Genomic DNA, 22388 nt, shown 5'->3' on the forward strand with positions numbered 1-22388 from the left:
CGCCGATGTGTTTTCCTGGCATCCCTGCCCCAGGCCTTGCTTCATCAGATGGAGATGGGGCCCCGGGGAGTCTGGGCTCTGTCAGGTGTCTCCCCTGGGCCCCAGGACGGCGTCCTGAGAGGTGGGGTGTCAGGGAGGGGCGGGCAGAAGCCACACGGGACTGAGAGATGGAAGTCCCAGATTCTAGGGACTGTTGGGCAGGCCTTTCTGGGCCGGGGTTTATCTTAAAATCAGTGCCTTTGATCAGAAGATGCTCTCCGAGGGACCTTCCACTTCTGCCATTCTCAGTTCCAAGATCCCAGCAAAATGTCCTAGTCAGAGCTCAGATTAGGAATCCTGGCTCTGCAGGGTGGTGTAGGAGGAAGCACTGGGTCCTAAGAGTCACAAGGGAGCTGGATTCAAATCTCACCTCTGAGTGGGCTTACTATCACTTAAACTGGTGAGTCTTAGTTTTCTCATCTATGAAATGGGGACATAATAATTGCTGTAATATTTTTTCGAATGTGGCCATTTTAAGAATCAAAGGGGATTATGTAAATCATTTTGCAAATCTCAAAACATCACATAAAATGGTCCTGGGCTAGTGTTTCCTCACTTACAAAATGAGGGTCAGACCACTCGTCTAACCTTAACGTCTCTGCTGATCTCCGACTGCCTATTAGACCTCTTGAATTGAATGTCACACAGACATTTTAAATTCAGGATATCTAAAACTCATGATTATTTCCTCCAAGCCCTCCCTTCTTCCTAATTCTCATTTCACTGTTGGGAATACACCATCCCCCTGGTCACCCAGAATGGTGTCATCTTTGACGCTTCACTTTTCCCTTACTACCTCCTCCTCCATGCAACCTGTGGCTAAGGCCTGTTAATTCTATCTGCTAACATATCCTGCATATGCTTCCTTCTCTCCTGTGACACTGATAGTCAACCTGCCCCAAGTCTCTCTCTACTCCAATACATCCTTGATTCCGCTAGCACATCGATCTTCCTAAAATGAAGATCTGATCATATCACAAATTCCCTGCCTACCTCTACTCAATAAGCTTTAAGGGCTCCCTACTGCCTCTGAGACCAAATATAAAATCTATTTAATCTTTTTGCTTTTCTTTTATTCAACTTTCTTTTGATTCTGAATTCTCCTTCCCTACATTATCCTCAATTGTCCCCCACAGAGTGGAAAGGTAAGAAAAGCAAAACCATTACAAATAGCTAATTATGACAAATTCCTATATTAGGCATGTCTAAGAGAAAAAGGAAAGAAAAGAAAAAAGAAAGAAAATATGCTTCAATCTGCATCTATCAGTTTTCTATCTGGTCAGATTTTCTAAATCTTTCAAAAGTTCATTATTTTTATAATACTGTTTTTTTTTTTTTTTTTTTTTTTTGTGCAAATTGTTCTCCTGGTTCTTTTATTTCACATTTCTTCAGTTCATATAAATCTTACCAGGTTGTTTTGGAAACCATCTTCATCATTTCTTACAGCATTATAGTATTCTCTCATAATCATACACCAAAACTTGGTAAGCCATTCCCCAAGTGATGGGGATCCCCTTAGTTTCCAATTCTTTTCTACCACAAAAAGAGCTTCTATAAATTTTTTTGGTGTGTGTGTATATGGCTCCTTTCCTTCTTTCTTGATTATTTTGGGATATAGAATTAGTAATGGTATTGTTGGGTCAAAGGGTATGCAATAGTTAAATAATTTGGGGACATAGTTCGTCTGTTTGATTTTTAAAGCCTTCATAACCTGATCTCTTCCCACTTTTCCATTTTTCTTACACTTTTCTCCCATCCCAGGAATCCTACCTTTATGAAACACTGGTCTCCTTGGTTTTTTCTTGAACAAGATGGTCCATCTGGCTGTCCTGTATGCCTGAAATGCTCTTCCTCCTCATCTCCACTTTCTGGCTTACTACAAGTCTCAGCTCAAGTATCATCTTCTGCAAGAAGCCTTTCCCCCATCTCCCTAGATACTAGATACTTCCTCCTAAGATTTTTTCCTATTTTATCTGATCTGTCTATTTTTTTTGCCCAGATATTTGTATTGTTATCTCTCCTATTAGACTGTGAGTTCTCCGAGAACAGGGAATGTTTTTTTTCCCACCTTTCTTTTTTTAGCACATGTTTGGTACACAGTAGGTGCTTAATAAATGCCAGTGACCCACTGACCTTTAATATCATTTCCATCTCTAAATCTTGACTACAATATTACATTCTGCTGCCCCTTCCAGCACTAATATTCCCTGTCCTAACGTCCTTCCTGCTCTTACCTCCTGCTCTGCCCATTAGTGTTCTGTATTTAAAGGCCCCTTTTAGCTCTGTGTTGTAAATGATAGTTTATGTCCTAAAGCTCCTTCCAGTTGTGACATTCTATGCTCTGAGGCTTCTTCTAGCTCTGGATTTCTGGGCAATATGACCCCTTTGGTCGGTTATTTGGCCTCTGACGGTGATGCTGATGAGAGAGACCTCTGGAGTGACTGCCCTGCTTTCATCAAATAGCAATAATCTCTGAAAATTACCTTGTCCTTAAGAACAACCCCGAATAGAGCCAGAGAAGTGGCCTTTGCTCACTGGGACCACCAGTTGCCAATAACAAGACAGAGCAAAAACAAACAGGCCCCAGGAGGGTTATTGATCAAACTTTTGTAGGCCCAAAATAACTGGCTCTTAGCCTGCTGACAGGGGACCTGGGCTAAACAAAAGCTGGAGGCGTGGAGGTGGGGGAGCCTTCCTACCTGACAGGGGGCTTTACCTCCTGGTTTTCCATTTTTTCCATCAGTAAAGGATAGTTCACAGGTGAACAGATAAAGGTGGATTGTTAGGCAGCCCATGACCTAGACCCAGGCTTGGAATCACACAATTACAGCATCTGCACCTAAGCCTGAACAGGAAAGGGACTCCATTGTAATATACTTGACAAGTGGTTATCTAGGCTCAGCCTGGAGACCCCAGGGGAAACCTTCCATCTCCAGAGGCAGCTCATTCCACTGTAGGACACATTTAATTGTCAGGAAGTTTTTTCAAGCTTAAATTAGCTTCCTGGAAAATTCCGTCCATTACTCCTGGGTTCTGTCCTCTGGGGCCAAAAGGAACAGAAAGAATGATGGAATATCAGAGCTGGTAGAGATGGGGAGTTCCTTGTGAAGTAGTGCTGGGGGAGAAAGGAAGAGGGAGGGGCTTTGCACATGCCCTAGAATGTCTAGGACTATAGTGGTCATCTGGTCTAGCTCACTCATTTTACAAATAGGGAAACTGAGGCCCACAGAGGCTTGTGTCGCTACAGGGACCCTGCCTCCTGCTCCTTGCTTCTCTCCAGCTCTCAGGACCAGGCTCCAGGCTCAGCTGCTCCTGGGGAATAGAGGAGGAGGAGGGCGGCTGCACATCAGGGTGGCAGCTTGGCAACGTGTTTCTCACAAGTGCCACCGACGGTTTCTTTTTTTAACCAGGGATGAGCGAAGAGCTGACTAATGCCTCGGAGGGTGCGCTCTTCGATCTGTGCCAGGTGCTTTGGGAAGGAGTGGGGGCTTCTGGGGAGGGAGAGAGAGCTCTGCTACCAGAGGGAAACATTGGCCAGAAGCCAGAAGTTCTAGAGAAATGATCCTCCCTGCCCCCTCCCAACAGCACCTCCCCCAAATTCCCAGCCCCAGAAGGTGGGAAACTCACCTCACTTACATTTCCTGAGCAAAATGCAGCCCAGACTGGGAACTGTAGGTGTGAAATGGGACCCAGGAAGGCCCCAGTCTGGGAAGAGGATGTGATCCGGGGCGCTACTTTAGCTCTGAGCTGTCCCTGGCACCCACCTTCCCCCACCACAGGTTCTGGGTGTACCATTTGTCTCCTCATTGAGCCCTACCCCATCACAGAGCCTGTATCACTCCCCCAAGTCTGCATTCTCTCACTAAGATGCCAATCCTCCTTAATGAACCCCTGGCCCCTCACTGAGCCCTAATCACCCTCACTGAACTGCCTTCTTTCTCACTGATCTTGTATCTCCCTCACTGAGCCTCTTGCCTCCCCTTATTAAGGCTCCTGATTCTACTGTCAGCATCCTAACCCCTCATTTAGCCTCAATTCCCCATCACTTAGTCCCTGTTCCTCTCAATGAGCTTCCTCCCATCTTCTTACTGAACATTCCATCCCCTCCCTCACTTCCTATCTCTCTTAACAAATGTTTTTTCCTTACTGTTCTCCTCATGATTTCCCATCTCCATTTATATCCCTCAATCCATCCTCTTTACTTACCCCCATCAATCACATCTCTTTCTGAGCTTTCATTGAATCCCCATTTCCTTCTCTGAACGTCTTTCCTTCAGTGGGTCCCATATTCCTCATTGTACCTCCCTGTTCCTCATTAAGCTTCCCTCACTCCATGCACCCATCCCCTCATTGAGGCTCTATCTCCTGAGGGCCCTCCCTCATTGAGTACCTTATCCCCCTCACTGCCCCCTCCATCTCTCCACTGAATCCTCCAGTCCCTCACTGGGCTCCCACCCCTTGTACTTAGCTTTCTGGGCTCTCTCTTTCTATCCTTCCCTGATGTTTGGTCCACATGGATCTCCGGGGATGTCTAGCTTAGATAGGGACACTCTTCTGACTCACTCTTCCTTGCTATCTTCTTGGGAAAATGAATAAGCAAGCCCCAAATGACAGCTGCATCTTCCTCTCCAACTCTATAACCACATCATGTACTTTGGATTAATCTCTTTATCAACAAACATTTCTCAAGAGCTAAATGTGGGCAAAACATGGTACATAGAGCCCTAAGGGAGAGGTAGGGTCTAAATAAGGCACAATTCCCTCTCTCAGGAAATTCAGGGTCAAGCAGAGGGATTAAACACAAACATAGATAACCAGATAACACAGAGTTATGTGAAGTATATTAAAGAAGGACAAAGAAAGGAAGGTCAAAGGTAGAAAGTTGTCGACAACCAGTGGGATGTAGGGGAGCTTTCAGGTAGCATTTAACCTTAAAGAAAGAATGGGTAAAAATTCAGGAATTGCAGAAGGGGAGGGGGACATCAAGAGTAACTTGAGGAAGAGCATGGAGATAGGAGAGCACAGAACATGTTGGGATGGGGTGAAGACCAGTTTGGGTGAAGATTCATTTCTGTGATAGGGAATTATAGAAGCTATCTTTTACTTGTCATAATGTACTTTTCCATTCATTATTCTTTGAATATTACAACATGATGAAGTACAAATATTATCATTCTCCTTTTCTCCCTCTGATCCCCATTCTTTGTTAGTTGAAGAAGTCAAGGATCAGAGGCTTTGCCCAAGGTCACATAACCTATATATGACTGAGCTAAGATTAGAATCCAGGTCTTTTGTCTTGAAGTCTAGGTCTTTCCCCCCTCTAAACACACCCCTCAAGCTCTGCTGCCAGATTCATGATGACAGCAACCTTCTTCATCTTTTAATATAGGAGTTCTTAATCTTTTTTGTATTATAAAGCCTTTGGCTATCTGGTAATGTCTATGAACACCTCAGATGATGTATTTCCAAAAAATTCAGAATTACAAGAAATGTTAAATGTAAGTTGGAGGTTAGTGAAAATAAAGATGTGATTTTTTTTTTCCGTTCAAATTCATGGAGCCCCTGAAATCTGTCTGTAGATCTCAGGTTTACATTCTTTATCCTAATAGAATGAAGTTCAGTGATCTTGTATCCCTAGAGGATGTCCTTGCTTTGGAATGGGATTTGTTTTCAGTGACCTTCTGGGGATATTTTTGCATTTCCCCCACATCTGGGGAGAAATACGTGTTCAAGGCTAACTTATCCCTCCCCAGAGAGTTGGAATGACTTTAGGATGTGATAGTGATTCCTGTTTTCTGTCCAGATGGTCTCTCTTCCTGTGGCCTACCCTCACCTTCTTCTCCGGGTGCTCTTTTCCACAACTTCCCTTCTTCAAGTTGCCACCCCTACCCACACCCACACTTGATGTTGTATCAGGTTTCCAATGAAAGACAGATAGGTTTTGATATAAGACAGGAAAGGTCTGGAGCAAAAGGTAGGGACCCTCTGGACCCAATCAGCTAGTTGGACAGTTACATATCGTTATTCAGCTATCCTTCAGTGCTTCCATTCATACATCCATCCACGCATCCATAAGTCCTTGAATTAATCCATGAATCCATCATCTAGGAATCCATCCATCCAGCTCCTGAGTTATCCAGTTGACCACACAGCTCAATCAGCCATTCAGTTACTCAGTTGGCTAGGGAGTCATCCAGCCAGTCAGGCAGACAACTAGCCAGTCAATTATCTTGCCTGTTAGTCAACCAACCAGTCAATCAGTCAGTCAGTCAGTCAGCCTGACAACAACAAGCAAGCTGGCCATCCACTCAACAAATTACACATGCCAACTGCGTGCCAGCCCTTGAACTAGGAGGATGATGTGGAGAGGACCCTGCAGCCCGATCTCTGCCCTGACGCAGGGGATGGCAAGGGGCCAGCCTGTACCTGCCTTCAGGCAAGTCCCAGAGATTTGGGAACACTTGTCTCACTTTCTGCCTGATTGCAGCAGCTATAACTGGACTGCAATGTTGTGCAAAACCTACCTCCACCTACTTATTTGTTCGGGACTTAGCCCTACTGGAAAGACAGATTCTTGGTGGTTCTTGGGAGGTGTGGATAGCCTCTTTCCTTGTCCTTGGAGAGCAGGAAAGCAGGTGTGCGAGTGTGTGTGTGTGTGTGTGCGCACCTTCTCTCCCTCAGGTACCTGTGCCCCTGTGTTGGGGGGTGGAGGTGAGCAGGGCCAGAAGAACATTCTTTCGGAAGGAGGAAGGAGAAGCATCCAAGGATGCGAAGGCTTAGAATTGGGAGGCACCTTTAAGAGCATTGAATCTAAAGCTTTTCCCTATCTCCCTCCCCCACCCCCTCAGCCTTTTTACAGATGAGGCAGCTGAAGCCTGGAGAGAAGAAAAGACCTTCTGCTCATTTTTACAAATGGGAAAACCGAGACACACAGAGAACATTATTGTTGTTGTTATGGCATTTTTATATATAGTGCTTTGTGGTTTACAAAGGGCTTCACTTACGTTGTCATCTTATTTAATCCTCACAGTAGCCCTGGGAGTTTGCTGTTATTATCCCCATTTTATAGATGAGAAAACTGAAGCCTGGGGAATGATGATAATTAGAGTGAGAACAGCTCTCACACAAACATGTACAGTTTGCAATGTTCTCTCAACTGATCCTCAGCAATTCTATGATTGAGTTACTGTAATTATCCCCATTTAATACCTGAGGAAACCGAGGTCCTTTCAGAACAGTGATCTGTTTGCTCAAGGTCACCTCTGTAGCAGTGTGAGTCGGGCCTGGAATGAGCTCTCTTCAGCCCCAGGCCTCCTGGCCAGGCTTGTGCCAAGCCAAGAGCTGCCCGACTTGTTCCTCTCCAGTCACCCTTTCATTTCTGGGATCTGCTCCTGCTCTGCTTCAGCGGGGATTGCTCTGCTGCAGACCAGGTCCCCGGCCCTTCTGAAGCACCGAGTGCAGGAGACTGCTTTGGGAAGGGAGAGGAGCTGGTGATGGGCTGACCCACTCCAGCTCTCAGGCTGGCAGGTTCCTCAAGGCCCGTCCTATTTGCCTGCCAGACTAAGACAGGGTGAGCAAGCCCCTTGGGCTGTGTCAGCCTCCACTGGGCAGCTACAGTCACGGGGTGGTTTTGACTGCCTGCCAACCAATCCTGCCTCTCAGGGCCGCTTTGAAAGGCGCAGGGTCCCATCTTGTCTGGACATATGATCTTTTGTCCAACTGAACAAAAGGGTGTTTGTTCAGGGACCAGCAGCCCCGTTCCCTTTGCTCCCCTCCGATCTGTCCCTGGTGCCTCTGGAGAGACCCACTCTGTAGTGTCAAAAGACGAACTTGTTTCTTTTTTGTCAAAGTATGTTGACTGACTTGGTTGATTTATCCTGGGAAAGTGGTGGCAGGGGGAGGAAGAGGAGACCTTGGCCAGAAACACATGGTGCTCAGCCCAGGGTCCAGGGCCCTGCTAGCAAGAACCATCAGTTATTAGGCTGAGAGGACCTTAGAAGAGCTGGAAGGGACCTGTGTTCCAAACGTGCAGTGACCTTTTTTCTGGTCTGACATTCTATGCTCTAAGGTCCCCCCTACTTCTGATATTCTCGCTTCTGAAGTCCCTTCCATCTCTGACATTCCATGTACTAAGGGAAGACTCACTTAAATCTGGCCCCAGACATTTACTAGCTGTGAGACCCTGGACAAGTCACTTAACCCATTTGTAAATGAGCCGGAGAAGGAAATGGCAAACCACTCCCGTATCTTTGCCAAGAAACCCCCAAATGGGATCACAAAGACATGACTCAAAAACAGCTGAACAGCAAAACCTTTTCAGTTCTAATATTCGGAGGTCGCTCCCAGCTCTGGGGTTTCTTCTGTTCCAAGAGCTTTTCTCCTTCTGATACTTCTGATTCTTGGTCCCCTGCAGCACTGGAAGAGTTAATGCTCTCCTGCCCAGGTCACCAACGCACTCCTTCCTCTCTGGCACGAGGGGGCCCATCTGTCTAAGTCCTTGGTAACCTGGATGGAAGGCAGTGCAGAAAAGCTTGTCCAAATATTAGCCTTGCTGTCTGCCCATGATTGAGGTGGGATCCTGACCTCGCCGTGGCTCCCGAGGTGCGAGCTCCCAGGAGGACCCCTGCTTCTGAGGCCCCAGAGCCCGAATCCGCGCCTTTGGGCAGGCATCCCCCTGGGCCCGGAGCACTAATGTCAGAAAAGAACGCCTTTGTCTGAGCCGGCAGCCACAAGCCGGTGTGCTGAGAGCTTGCCTGGGCTCCCCTGATCAGAGGGACGCCAGGCTGGCTCTGCATAGAGCAGGAAGTCCAGGAGAGCGCCTCTGCCCCTCCAAGGCCTCCAAATCAGGCTGCGTCTCTGTGTTCTCCCTCCCTTTACCCAGGGGAAAAGGAGCAGGTCAAGCTGGTTAGGGTAACTCTATGGGTGTTCTATTATAGACTAACAGAGAGGAGTCCTCCATTTTATAGAGGGGAAACTGAGGCTTAGGGAGCAGCTACTTGGCCAAGTCTGCACAGGAGCCAAGCACAGAACCAAGACTTGAATCTTCTGCCTCCTGGCTAGGGCTATTTTCTTTCTATTGTACTTCTAAGAGGTAATGGAATAACTTGCATTTTACTGGGGTGAAAGCAGAGGAAAGCAATGTGTTATAGTGGAAAGAATGCCGGGCTTGGGTACTAACTGGGCCCAACTCTTCTGAGCCTCAGATTCCCTCCTCTATAAAGCAGAAATAATAATACCTCAGAATCTGTCTCACAGGGTTGTCTTGGAGGAGATGAACAAGACAATATGTGCAAAGGGCTCTGAAAGGGTCATGGAAGGCTCTGTTCTGGCCACCACCTCTTCCTCCTACACTCCAGAACCTCCCACTGTCTCTGCAATCCCCTGGGATCTGAAGGGCGAGCTCTGCCTTCTCATAACCGATTCTGTGTGTCCCCTTCACCTTCCAGCCCCAAAATGCGGGCTCCCTGAGGTCAGGAACTCTCTTGCCTTCTTGTATTTGTATCACAAGCACTTAGCCGGGTACCTGCCACATCCTAAGCTTGCAGTAAGGGCTCTCTGTGTCTCTGTTTATCCTCCCTCTCCTATCTAGCTGTCTATCTATTCATATGGAGGGCCCAGGAGGACCAGTATTTCTGGTATGAGGAGTCCTTCTCATCAGGGCTGCTCATCCACCTTTGGAGTCCAGCTCTCAGCCAGCTCTCACTGTGGTTCCCAGAAGGTGCAGCATGGGCAACCCACGTAAACCCTTGGGCAGATAAAGGAGGGTAACCCACAGGTCTCAGAACAATTTGTTCCGATGACACTAAGTGGCTGGAGCGGGCTTAGAGCTCAGCCGGACGTCCAAGACGCTGAGGTCATCCACGCCTCCCGGACCACTGCCTTGCCTTTGTCCTGCCGCTGGACTTCAGGGAATGCTGGGAGAGTGAGTGAGGCTGATGACTGCACAGCTGTCCCTCATGTTAATCCAATTCACTCTCAAGTCAAGACATCACTTGCTGATGTCGTTCATTTTATGAAACAAAGGGTAAAGAAACAACAAAGTCCTTCATCTTTCTATCACTCTAATCTCCATTTCCTTTGCTGAATGAGACTGAATATTCATAACACACCCATAACTATCATTCTCATCAACATGATGATTCCCATGACTTTAATGCTCTAAGATTTACAAAACACTGCCTTGGACAACCCTAGGAAATACAAGCAGGAGCATTCCCATTTTACAGATGAAGTCCCGAGAAGTGGACTGGTCCAAAGCCACCCAGTAAGTAGGAGTCAGGATTTGACTCCGTTTCTCTTGACTCAAGTCCCCTCTTTCTACCACATCATATTGATATTCATAAAATGCCAGGGTTGTATTTCTGGATGTATACCTACAGCGTAAAAGGATGACCCAGCAAAGTCCTGCACTCTTAGTGACATCTGTGAAAATGGGGTCTACTCCACATCCTCTTGCTGGCTCATTCCTTCCCCTCATACATGACATTCCATTTTCCTGCCTTTGCCCAAGCTGTCTTCCTTACCTGCGAGGCACTCACTCTTTATCTTTATCTCATGGAGACCTTAGCTTTCTTTAAAACTCAACTCAGATGCATTTAAGTACTAATTATGTGTAAAGGTATTTTGAGTGTCTTGGTAACTAAAAAATGGAATTCCTACCACTACTATTCTTTAGATTTTGTAAAATCTATATTAAAAGGGATTTTATATTAATATTATATAAATATTAAAGGATTATATCAAAAAACTCAACTCAGAGACCACCTCCTGTGTGAGTCTCCTGATATAGGGGAGACCTAGCCTTGACTTCCAACTCCTCCTGTGGCCTTGGACAAAGCTATTCACCTCTTTAGGCTTCATTTTCCTTCCCTTTTAGACTGGAGATATTAGCAGTGGAAAAATCCTTGGACTAGGAGCCAGGTTTGAATTCAAATTTTATCCTGATGCTTATTAACTGTAAAACTGAAGTAATTTTTTTTTCTATTTTGGAGCTCAGTTTCCTCAGTTGTAATATGGGGATAATGTTTCTTTCAAGGTTATTGTGAGGAAAAGGCTTTGTAAATGATGAATCATTACAGAAAATGGAGCTATTATTGTGATTATTTCCCCAGAGTACTGGCTAAGAGTTTCTGGGAGATGTGAAAGTCCACCCAGAAAGAGAGAGGCAGAGGATTGGGCATTCTGCCAGGGCCAGCCCCCAACCCCGGGCAGGCAGCTTTTCCAGCCCGGCATTCCCTAAGGATCCCCCAACCCAAACTGCTGGCTTGGCTGAATTCACTAAAATGGCCATAGAGGAGCTCTGCATCCCCGGGGAGCTCAATTAACACTGATCCAGGGAAGTGGTTATTAGTCTTCCTGCTTAACCATTGGAAATCTGCACTAGGTTCTGTGTCTTCCCCGGTTCTGCACACAGTGATGTGTGGGCAGAGTGCTGGCTGGCTGATGGGCCCTCTCTGAAGGACTGAAGTAGATTTTGACAGATTCCATGGTGGACTGACACTGACTGTCGTTGATTGACTCAGGGACTGATTATCGGCCGTTACCTTGACTTTGATTGATTGGCTATGGCTCTGATTGATTGACAGGTAGACTAGCTGTGACATCCGGACAGACTCACATATTAATTTGCTGATGGGCAGTCCCCTTGGCTCATCAATCTACCAGTCAATCAATAAAAATTTATTAAGCACCCACTATGTGCCAGGCACTATGATAAACCCTGACAATGCAAAGAAAGGCTAAAATCAGTCCCTGCCTTCAAGAAGCTCACCATCTAAGGGAGGAAATGATATGCAAACAAAAGAACAAACAAAATACAGCCTGGAAAAATTGGAAATAATCTTAGTGGGAAGGTACTACCATTAAAGGGGAGGGGGAAAGCTTCTGCAGGAAGTCAGTAGACAGAGATGAAAAAGAGAGCATTCCAAGGAGAGGGAATAGCTGGCAAAAATGCCCAGAGGCAGGAGACAGAGAGTCTTGTTCAAGGAACAACAAGAAGGTGAGGGTCACTGGGAGAGAGCATGAGCTGTGGAAGAGAGAAGGAAAGCAAGAAAGGTTGGAGAGGGCCAGTTTTTGAAGGGCTTTAAAAAGCAAACAGAAGATTTTATTTGATTTGGAAGGGAACAGGGATCCACTGGAATTTATTAAACAAAAGGGATACATAGTTAGATGGTAATGTGCTTAATAGTAGTAAAGAAGATAGCAAGAGGGAAGGATTGGGGAGGGAAAGACAATTTCCATTTTGTAAATGTTGAGCTCAAGATGTCTGCAATCCATCCAGCTTGAGATGCTTGACTGGAGTCCAGTAAAGAGGTTAGTCCTAGATAAATAGATTAGAGAATTATCTGCATAGAGATGATAATTGAATCCATGGGAACTGATGAGCTCACCCAGTGAAATAGTATAGAGAGAGAAGAGAAGAAAACCCTGGACAGAGTTTTAAACGTAGGAATGACTTAGATGAAGATCCGGCAAAGACCACAAAGGAGTGGTCAGAGGTGGGAAGGGAACCACGGTCACAACATCTAGAAAAGAAGAGAATAACAAGAGAAAGAAGGTGATCTACAGTGTCAGAGGCTGCATAGAAGTCAAGAAGGATGAAGGTTGAGAAAGGGCTATTAAATTTGGTAACTGGAAAAGGAGTTTCAGTCCTATAGTGAGGCTGAAAGCCGCTTGCAGACAGTTATGAAGAGGGTTAAAGGAGGGGAAGTCAAGGTAGAGGCAGAGTGCATGCGGCCTTCTCAGGTGCTGAGCCACATAAGGCAGGAAGATCTAGGGAGATGTGGGAGGAATGGATGAATCAAGTGAAGGGTTTTTGAGGAATGTTTGTAGGCAATAAGAGAAGCAACCATAGATAGGGAATGATTAAATATTAGTGAGAGTGAGGATGTTAGAGAGGTTGGAATTGGATCACTTGTGCATAGAGAGGAGCTCCCATGGAAGGAGCTCATTATGTGAGAAAGGGGTGAAGAAAAACAGTGGCAGAAGGCATCTAGATTATGAGATACAGGAAGGAGGGAAAAGGAGGGAGTTCTTGGTGGATGGCTCCATTTTTTCAGTGAAAAATGAGGCAAGCCAAGATGGAGGAGGAATAGCCACAGAATGTTTGAAGAGGCATAGAAAGATTGAAAAAGTTATTTTGGTGAGTGGAATCAATTAGAAAGACATAAAAGCATTGCTTTGCCACAGTGAGAGCCCGATTGAAATTATGTAACATGAGTTTTTAGTGGAACCTATCACTACAGTTTCAGGATTTTCTCCAGCTTCATTCATCATTATCTGAGCAGGAGCAAAGGTAGCAGATGGAAGGAAGTCAAAGCTGAGGTTTGTCCAAAGGACAGTTTCTTTAATAGGGTAAAGGGGACAAGGGACTGATTCTGGAGGAGAGGACATTGTAGAGTTCACCAAGGAAGGGAGGAAGTGAAGCCAGTGCAAATAATCAGTGGGTGGAAGGATTACTGGTCCGAGAGAGGATGAAGAGTAGGATCAAGGATTACAAGGTGCATGGAAAGGTGGAAAGAGAAAAATTTGTGATAAAGCAATTTCAAAGCTCAGGAAGATGCAAGTGCAATTCTTATGGATGATGGCAAAATCAAGGCTACAGTAATTTCTGTGTGTGTTGAAGTGGAGTGGAGGAGGAAGTACATCAAGAGAAGTATTGGAAGGGGTATTGGAAGGGGTATCACTATGGATATTTCCTTGAATGCGGGCAGAAATTGGGCAGGAGACAAGTGCTGGGAGCCACACACTAAACTGAAGGAAAGGAAAGTGTCCTGGGGACAACAGCTACCAGAATCTTGATTGAGTGATAGATACAAATTGAATGAATTTCAGAGGGGAAGTTACTGAGTCATAATGATAGAGAAAACCTGGAAGTGGCAATGTGGAGTAAGGATTATTCCACTTCCTTGTCATGACCACATTGGAAGGAATAAATGAAAAGTGCAACTAGTGGTAGTAAGGGTAACTGGAGAAGTTGTGTCATCAGTAGGGAGACAGGCAAGCAGTGCTATTGCATGTTTAATAACAGATTCTTAAGAAAAAAAAATGTACCCTTGAAAAATTTTCTTTTTTTCTCAATAATATTTTATTTTTTCAAGTACATGTAAAGATAGTTTTCAACATTCATTTCTGTGAGATTTTGTGTTCCAAATTTTTTCTCTCTTCCTCCCCTACCTTTCCCCTTCCCAAGACAGCAATTGGAATTATTAACATTTCTCCATCACTTTCTTATCTCTAGACAATCAACAAAACAATAAACCAAGCCTTGGTTTTTAGCATTTGCTGATCTCTGAGGTAAGTGCTGGAATTGAAAATTTAAGTTGGCTCTCCAGAGCAGATTTGAGCAAGTTCTAGCCAGGTCTCAGTGAGAGCCAGAAGATAAAAGGACTGAGAAAGGCAAAACTTTAAGATGAAAGCTAGTTTATTACCTACAAAACAGGCTTTCTAGAGAGCACAGTGGAAGATGTTGATGGGGAGTGGAGGAGGATTAAGTTGAGCATGAGGCAGATGGAGAAAGGAGCTTGAGTGTTGGCAGCTGGGGTGGGGAGGAGTATGTCAGAGTCACAGGGATGGAGTATGTTAATCCATGAGGACTGAGTTCAGGTACTTTATTATCAGTATCCCTCAGAGTCACCAAGTGTAGTATTCCTAGAATATTGTCTTCCCTGGGTGTCAGGCAGTGGTGTATGAGGCTAAGAGGTGGGGACAGTACTCACGTTGGAGCAAGGCATCCAGTGTGTAGTTATAACAGAGGCAGGCTTTAGAATGGAGTGTCTGCCCCAGGAAGGCTAGGATCTTCTTCCCAGGAAGCCAAGGCAACCAGGATGTAGTTGTAAGTGGCTGAGAGAACTTACTTTGATATAGTTCCTACCTTTTGAACAGGAGCTTGTATTCTATGGAGAAAAATAATATGCACCCATACATTAGTATTAAAAAAACAAATTAAAGGTACTTTTTTAAAGGAGGGAAGGCAATAACTTCTAGGGGCAGAAGGATATTGGGAAAAGGGACTCTTGAGTAGAGTTTAAAAGAAAGCTAGAGACTTTTTATTTTATTTTTTTGGTAATAATATTTTATTTTTTCAATTATATATATAGTTTTCAATATTAATTTTATTTTTTCTCAATAGATTTTTATTTCTTCAAATACATGTAAAGATAGTTTTCAACATTCATTTCTGTGAAATTTTGTGTTCCAAATTTTTTCTCTCTCCCTCTCCTGCTTTTCCCCTCCCCAAGACAGCAAGCAATACAATGTTTAAATATGTACAATCCTTTTAAGCATATTTCCACATTTGTTATGTTGTGCAAAAAAAAATTAGTCCACAAAGGAAAAAAAATTGAGTAAGAAAAATCAAATAAGAAAACAAATAACTAAGTAAATTTAGTCCGTATAGTTCTCTTTCTGGTTGCAGATGGCATTTTCTATCCCAAGTCTATTGAAATTGTCCTAGATTACCATATTGCTATTAAGAGCTAAGTCTACCATAGTTGATCATCATGTAATCTTCTTGTTGCTGTGTACAATGATTTCCTGGTTCTATTCACTTCATTTAGCATCAGTTCATGTAAGTCTCTCTAGACTTGTCTGAAATTATCTTGCTGGTCATTTCTTATACAGCAATAATATTCCATAAAATTCATATACCATAATTTACCCAACCATTCTCTAATTAATAGGCATCTACTAAGTTTCCAATTCTTTGCCACCCCAAAAAAGGCTGCTACAAACACTTTTTTTCTTTTCTGAGGCTGGGGTTAAGTGATTTGCCCAGGGTCACACAGCTAGGAAGTGTTAAGTGTTTGAGACCAGATTTGAACTCGGGTCCTCCTGAATTCAAGGCTGGTGCTCTATCCACTTCACCACCTAGCTGCCCCTGCTACAAACACTTTTGCACATATGGATCATTTTCTCTTTTTTATTATCTCTTTGGGATACAGACTCAATAGTGGTACAATTTGATAGCCCTTTGGGCATAATTCCAAATTGCTCTCCAGAATGGTTGGATCAGTTCACAACAAGGCATTAATGTCCTTTTTTTCCCACATCCCCTCCAACATTCATCATTATCTTTTCCTGTCATCTTAGCCAATCTAAAGGTATGAAGTGGTACCTCACAGTTGTCTTGATTTGCATTTTTCTAATTAATAGTGATTTAGAGCATTTTTTTTTCAGATGAGTATAAATGGTTTTGATTTCTTCATCTGAAAATTCTCTGTTCATATCCTTTGACCATTTTTCAAATGAGGAATGACTTGAATTCTTATAAAGTTGACTCAGGTCTCTCTATATTTTAAGGGTTAAAAAGCCTCTAGGAGCAAGGAATGCAGTTCAAGGTGTGTGGGAGGACCTGAGGGATAAGAGGTACTGAGGCACAGGTGAGTTCTACATGGAGGTGGGGCAGAGCCCCAAGAGGCGGTGTCTGACCCCAGGTACCTTAGTGCTTTCAAAGCCTAGCACGCCTGCCTCCCTCTTATGTCAGATTCCTAGAGGACCTTCCCTTCCCCCAGATCCTCAAGGGGATATAAATATGTGCTATCTAAGAATAAAGTTCTCTTTCACTTCACCCCTACCTCCTGGTTGATCTGTCTCTGTGGAATCCAGGTTGGTGCCTGAAGACAGGTAAGTGTGGCCTAGCCGTGCTACCAATGGATGGGCAGTTAGAGTATCTCTAAGGGGAGCTACAAGGATTGAGTAGCATTAAGAGACACTACAATATATTTTAGAAATGAGGCCTTTATCAGAAACACTGGCTATAAAAATTGTTTCCCAACTTTCTGTTTCCCTTCTAATCTTGGCTGCGTTGATTTTGTTTGTGCAAAACTTTTCAATTTTGTGTAATCAAAATTACCCATTTGGCATTTCATAATGTTCCCTAGTTCTTCTTTGGCTATAAATTCCTCCCTTCTCCAGATTGGACTATTCCTTGCTCTCCTAATTTGCTTGTAGTATCATCCTTTATGTTTAAATCATGAGCCCATTTCTCCCTTATCTTGGTATAGGTGTGAGATATTGATCAATGCCTACTTTCTGTTGTATTATTTTCAAATTTTCCTGGCAATTTTTGTCAAATAGTGAGTTTTTATTTCAGAAGCTGGAGTCTTTGGGTTTGTCTAAGAATAGATTACTATAGTCATTAACTATTATATATTATATACTTAACCTATTCCATTGATCTACTACTGTTTTTTTTTTTTTAGTCAGTACCAAATGGTTTTGATGACTGTCAAAAGCTAGAGACTTTAAGGCAGCTCATTAGCTAGGAGGCATCTGGATGGCTCAGTGGATAAAGCACTGAAAGATCAGAATTCGAATTTGCCTCAGAGATTAGTTGGGTGATTCTGGGCAAGTCCTAACTTAACTTCTGTTTGCTTTAATCTACTAGAGAAGAAAATGGCAAACCACACCAATATCTTTGCCAAGAAAACCCCATGACTATGGAGTCATGAAGAGTTGGACATGATTGAACAATAGCAACAATAATAGGAACTCTAAGAGTGGAGTGGAGGAAGGAGGGCATTATTGAGGCGGGGGACAGAAGTGCTAAGGCATAGATATAAGAGATGGAATGTCGTGCCCAAAGACAGGAGAGAGTATGAGAAGATGAGTAATATGTAGTAATGCTGGGAAGACGGATTGGAGCCAGGGTATAAAGAGCTTTAAATGCCAATTGACAGAGTTCAGACTTGATGCTGGTGGTGACAGGGAGGCAATGGAATTTATTGAACAGGGAAATAACATGATTAAACCTGTATTTTGTGAATATTACTTTTGCATCTATTTGGAGGATAGCCTGGAGAAAAAAATGGATGTGAGGTAAGGAAATACACCCTTGTAACAAAGAGAGAGGTGATAGGGCCTGCATAAGGGTCCTAGTCATGTGAGTAGAGAGGAAAGATATCTGCAAAGGAGGCAGTTGGTCTAGACCAGAACTTTTTAAACTTTTCCCACTTGTGCCCTTTTTTTCACCCAAGACATTTTTTTGCAACCCCAGGTATACAGCTATATGATAGGTATACAAACCAAACATTTAATGATAATAAATCATACAGAAATTTATTTTTAAAAAATTCTTTGGTATATATAATATTATCAATATTTAATAAATAAATATTATATTATAAATAATAAAACCATTTACTTAAAAAGCAAATTTACATACTAATAAGATAGATGTGCTTGTTTATTTTTACATAAAGAATTACATCTTATAATGATGAATGTTGGAGGAGATATGGGAAAACTGGGACACTGATACATTGTTGGTGAAGTTGTGAAAGAATCTGGCCATTCTGGACAGCAGTTTGGAACTCTGCCCAAAAAGTTATCAAACTTCATGCCCTTTGATCCAGCAGTGCTACTAGTGGGCTTATATCCCAAAGAGAACTTAAAGGGACCTGTATGTGCCAAAATGTTTGGGGCAGCCCTTTTTGTAGTAGCTAGAAACTGGGAACTGAATGGATGCCTGTAATGTTCTGGTTTGTTTTCTGGAGAAACTTCGTTTCAGCAGATTAACACCATAATAGCCAGGTGTTAAAGTCCAAATTCTTTATTGTCTCCTTGTCTGGTTCCTGGGCTAGCTTGGTCTCAGTGAAGGGAATGCAGGAGGACAGGCCAGCCACCACAGTAGTGTGAGATGGAGTGAATCTCTCTTCCTGGCTCTGAGAGCTTGGGGTCCTGCCTCCAGTCCTCTGTCTTCTCTGAGTCTGACCCTGGCTGAGTTTGTTCCAGTTTATATGCTCTATAGTAATTAGATCATTTACAGTATACTGAATATAGACCAATCATTATATCACTAGGGAACCATTATTTGTGGTAAGATTAAATCAATCATACCGAACTAAAGAACTATTACTCACCATCTAAACTAGATAACCATTGTCTTATCAATTCTACTGAGTTAACACCTTGTAAGAATCCTTGTTTCTGTCCCATAACAGATGTCCATCAATTGGAGAATAACTGAATAAATTGTCGTAAATGAATGTTATGGAATATTATTATTCTGTAAGAAATGACCAACAGGATGAATACAGAGAGGCCTGAAAAGACTTACATCAACTGATGCTGAGTGAAGTGATCAGAACCAGGAGATCATTTTACATGGCAACAATGAGATTATACAATGATCAAATCTGATGGAAGTGACTCTCATAAACTATGAGATGATTCAAACCAATTTCACCTGTTCAGTAATGAAAAGAATCAGCTACACCCAGACAGAACTATGGGAAATGAGAGTGGACCACAACATAGCATTTCCACTCTCTATTCTTGTTTGCTTGCATTTTTGTTTTCCTTCTCAGTTTTTTTCTTTCTTCCTAGATCTGATTTCTCTTGTGCAGCAAATAAATATAAATATAAATATGTGTATATACATATATATTGCATTTAACATATACTTTAACATATTTGACATGTATTGGTTACCTGCCATCTAGGGGAAGGGGTGGGGGGAAGGAAGAGAAAAGTTGGAACAGAAGGTTTTGAAAGGGTCAATGTTGAAAAATTACCCATGTGTATGTTTTGTAAATAAAAATAAATAAATAATATAAAATAAAAGAATTCTATTTGGTGGAATATTTGATACTGCAGGACATAGAGCATCTTTAATGTTTTTCAAAGTTGGTTGATATTTTGATGTTTTGCAACTCTCACATTCAGTTATGTGACTTAGGAAACTTTGGACTAGATAGATCACCACTGAGATCCTTTCAAACTTGAAATCGTTGATTTGATGAAAATGACTGCTCCTGCCATAGTAACCAACCAACCTGTCTTTCTTATTTTTGCATTCTGATTGATTGATTGACTCTCACCATCATGATGCCATCACAAAGTGCCACAATCATACAAGTAAGCCCAAGAACTATGAAATCATAGTGTTTTCCTGATTTAATGCTGACCTTATAATCATCACCCAGGGAAGCCATCCTTGTGAAGGAGATTGCCATCCTGCCACAGCCAATGCCAACTGCCACAGCTAGAATAGGCAAGATAGGGGGTACATGCCAGGCTGATTTGCCTCCCTTCACTACCATCTCCTCTCAAATTCTTATGGAAATAGCCCCAACCCTTTGCCCAAGAGCCCCAGAAACAGCAGAATCCCCATCCCCCCAGAACACAGGTCCTGATTCTAGTCCAGCCCCTGAAGCTATTATCTAGTCACTATCAATTTGACCTGGCAATTGCTTCTACATGTACCATAGCCCTCCCTGCTGTCCCCTACTTCAGTAATTGCAACTACTGAAGAAAAAAGAAAATTCTTATCACTAAAATCCTTGGCACTATCAAACAGTTCAATATCAGAAAACAGGCTTGCGTAAATGGAAATTAATGGGCATTAAAGAAAATATATTACTGTTGCATCTAAAGTCTTTCCATCTGAGTCAAGCTAAAACTTCCTATATGTGTTGACTTCCCCCCATTAGAAAGTTGGTTTTGGGGGGAGAGAGACTGTCTGACAATGCTTAGCAGATAGTGAAGTGCTTAATAATTTATTTCTTCCTTCCTTCATTTTAGCTTAAAAAATTTTTTTTGGAGGTAATTGGGGTTAAGTGACTTGCCCAGGGTCACACAGCTAGGAAGTGTCTAAAGCAGGATTTGAACTTAGGTCCTCTCAATTCCCGGGCTGGAGCTCTATCCACTGCAACTTCGTTGCCCCCATTCATTCACTTTAATTGTCTGGAATACTGAAAACTCACCTAACTCTGGCAAACTCACCTAGATTCTCACATTAACTGGCTTGTTTCCCTCACCAGCTGATTAACAAACTGACTGTGACTGTATCTGTCATACATTCAGCCAAGCTGGACTCCCATAGGCTGTTCCATCTCCCATCTTCATGTCTTTGCTCAGGGCTGTCCCCCACGCCTGGAATACATTTCCTTCTCCTTTGCATCGCTTAATTGTATCAAATGAGGCAGAATGAAATGATCAGGACCAAGAGAATAATTAAGGAACCTTTACTAAGGGCATGCTATGCATAAAGCAGTATACAATTCATACAGGGGCTACTGCGGTGTAAATGAAAGTAAAGGGAAGTAAAACTCTTGAGTAACAAAAAAACCAGGGAAGATCCTGGAGAACAACATAACAGAGAGGTTGGGGGTTATTAGGACAGAAAGTTGGATTCTGTAATCTGCATATTTTGCTTAATTGTTTTTATTTGTACCAAGGGAAGGTACAGCCTGGAGGGAATGGACAGGGTTTTACCTCCAGAAAGAACTGATATAAAGACAAAAAGCATCAATAAAATCCTTTTAAAATAACTAGTATCAAAGACGGTTCTTTGAAGGGCCTAAATCTTTTGAAGATAATCAGATTAATCTACATTTTGACTTTTCCATTCCTATTTTGCACTGTTATCCAAATTGTTTTAACATAAATGGCCAGATAAACAGTCAAATACAAATCCTTTCTTTTTGTTACAACACATTTTATGCATACTGACAAGTGAAATGATTTATCTAGTACTATAATGGATAATTTATTGAAAGGTCAAACCTATTAAGTAAAACTGAGAATTTTTTTTTTTTAAATAAAAATAAAAACAACTGCTAAAAAAAGAACCAAAACTCAGGGTTGGTGATAAGTATAGTCTATACTTGATTAGAATCAAGATCCACAGTTCTGAGTTTCAGATCTATCTTTAGCACAGACTTTTGTATACCTCAGCCCCTCTGACTTCCTCATCAGGAAATGAGGATGGCTAGCTAACTGTGAGGATGAGTTTAGTATACCAGAGAGGGAGGTGCTTCCTCTTTTGTGTGGTTTGGCTCAGTGTATTTTGCTTTGATTGTCTCACTGGCAGGAAACAGGTGAACACTGTCCAAACTATGGAAGGACCCATAAAGTCCTTTCTTCACTACTTCCGAGTTCATATCCCATCACCCTAGAGGAGTTAAATAACTTTTTTTTGAGTTCCTACAATAAAATAAGAAGGGGTAAATAAGAACCTTTCTTTTAGTCTTATGGGCACCTTTGGCAAACTGCTGAAGCTTTCAGAAATCCTACTTTAGAATAGATAGACAGAATAAAATATATAGTATTACATAGAAAATCAAAAGCTGGAAAAAACAAAAATTTATTCATTTTTTCCCCATCCAAAATAATGGATTTCCTCTCTTCCAGTTATTAACCTTTGTTCCAAACTTTCTTAATTTCAGAGTTGTAACTAGGGTGAAGTATTTGAGGCTTTCTCCAAGGGCACCAAAATTTCCAGGGCTCTGACAGCATTTTTACTCTTTCAAGAGCATAGAAACAACTGAGTTTAGAACCTAGTGATCATCAATCAATCATAAAGGAGAAGTTTAAAAAGGGAGCCACCCACTGTGTTTTGTGTTGCT

At 42.7% G+C, this 22388-nt stretch overlaps 1 long non-coding RNA gene across 1 annotated transcript in view; it reads left to right on the forward strand.

The window, feature by feature from the left end:
• LOC141553643 (uncharacterized) overlaps positions 1-19472 on the forward strand; it is a 53362-nt gene extending 33890 nt beyond the window's left edge. The window contains exon 6 of the long non-coding RNA XR_012485569.1: positions 18981-19472. This is a non-coding gene — a long non-coding RNA (uncharacterized LOC141553643). The remainder of the gene's footprint in view (positions 1-18980) is intronic.
• The last annotated feature ends 2916 nt before the right edge of the window (positions 19473-22388 follow it).

Source organism: Sminthopsis crassicaudata, chromosome 2 (genome assembly GCF_048593235.1).
Source record: "Sminthopsis crassicaudata isolate SCR6 chromosome 2, ASM4859323v1, whole genome shotgun sequence".
Lineage (NCBI taxonomy): Eukaryota > Metazoa > Chordata > Mammalia > Dasyuromorphia > Dasyuridae > Sminthopsis > Sminthopsis crassicaudata.